The following is a 646-nucleotide window of genomic DNA, read 5'->3' as shown; positions in this document are numbered from 1 at the left end:
TCATTATATATATATATATATATATATATATATATATATATATATATATATATATATATATATATGAGTATGTTGAAAATTATTATTTATGTTTATAAATATTAAGAAACATTAACCTGACAACAGTTTTTTCTTGGCTGAGAACCTGATAGATTCTATTATTGCCGCGTTGCAGTAGTTTCCTCGATAACATAAGGAATCAAATCTTATAATGCAGATTATGATGCGCATAAGCAATAATAAATTAATGGAACTTTAAACTTGATTACAAAAATATTTTTACGTATTATTAGTATAATACTATAATAATCATTGATAACACAGGGCAATGACATTTTAAACTCACCAACACCACATACCCATACCCTTTACCACACTTTTCTAAGAGGGGAATCCATTCAAATCACAGTTTCTTTATACTAAATTAATTATTCATTAGCTCACTAATCTACACTTATTATATATGACACGATGGTTACACGCGGATGCATAATTTTCGCGGTTATTCTTTAAGTAAATATACTTCCTTTATGATAATTTTCGTTTATCTCTTGTTTTTAATTTCATGTTAGTATATTTTATACTTTGGCAAAATCTTAAAATAGATAAGTTTGAAATAATCAAAAGTCAAACAAAGTAAAATTTT

Source organism: Vigna radiata, chromosome 4 (assembly GCF_000741045.1).
Source record: "Vigna radiata var. radiata cultivar VC1973A chromosome 4, Vradiata_ver6, whole genome shotgun sequence".
Taxonomy (NCBI): domain Eukaryota; kingdom Viridiplantae; phylum Streptophyta; class Magnoliopsida; order Fabales; family Fabaceae; genus Vigna; species Vigna radiata.
Note: the sequence above shows the minus strand (reverse complement) of the source record.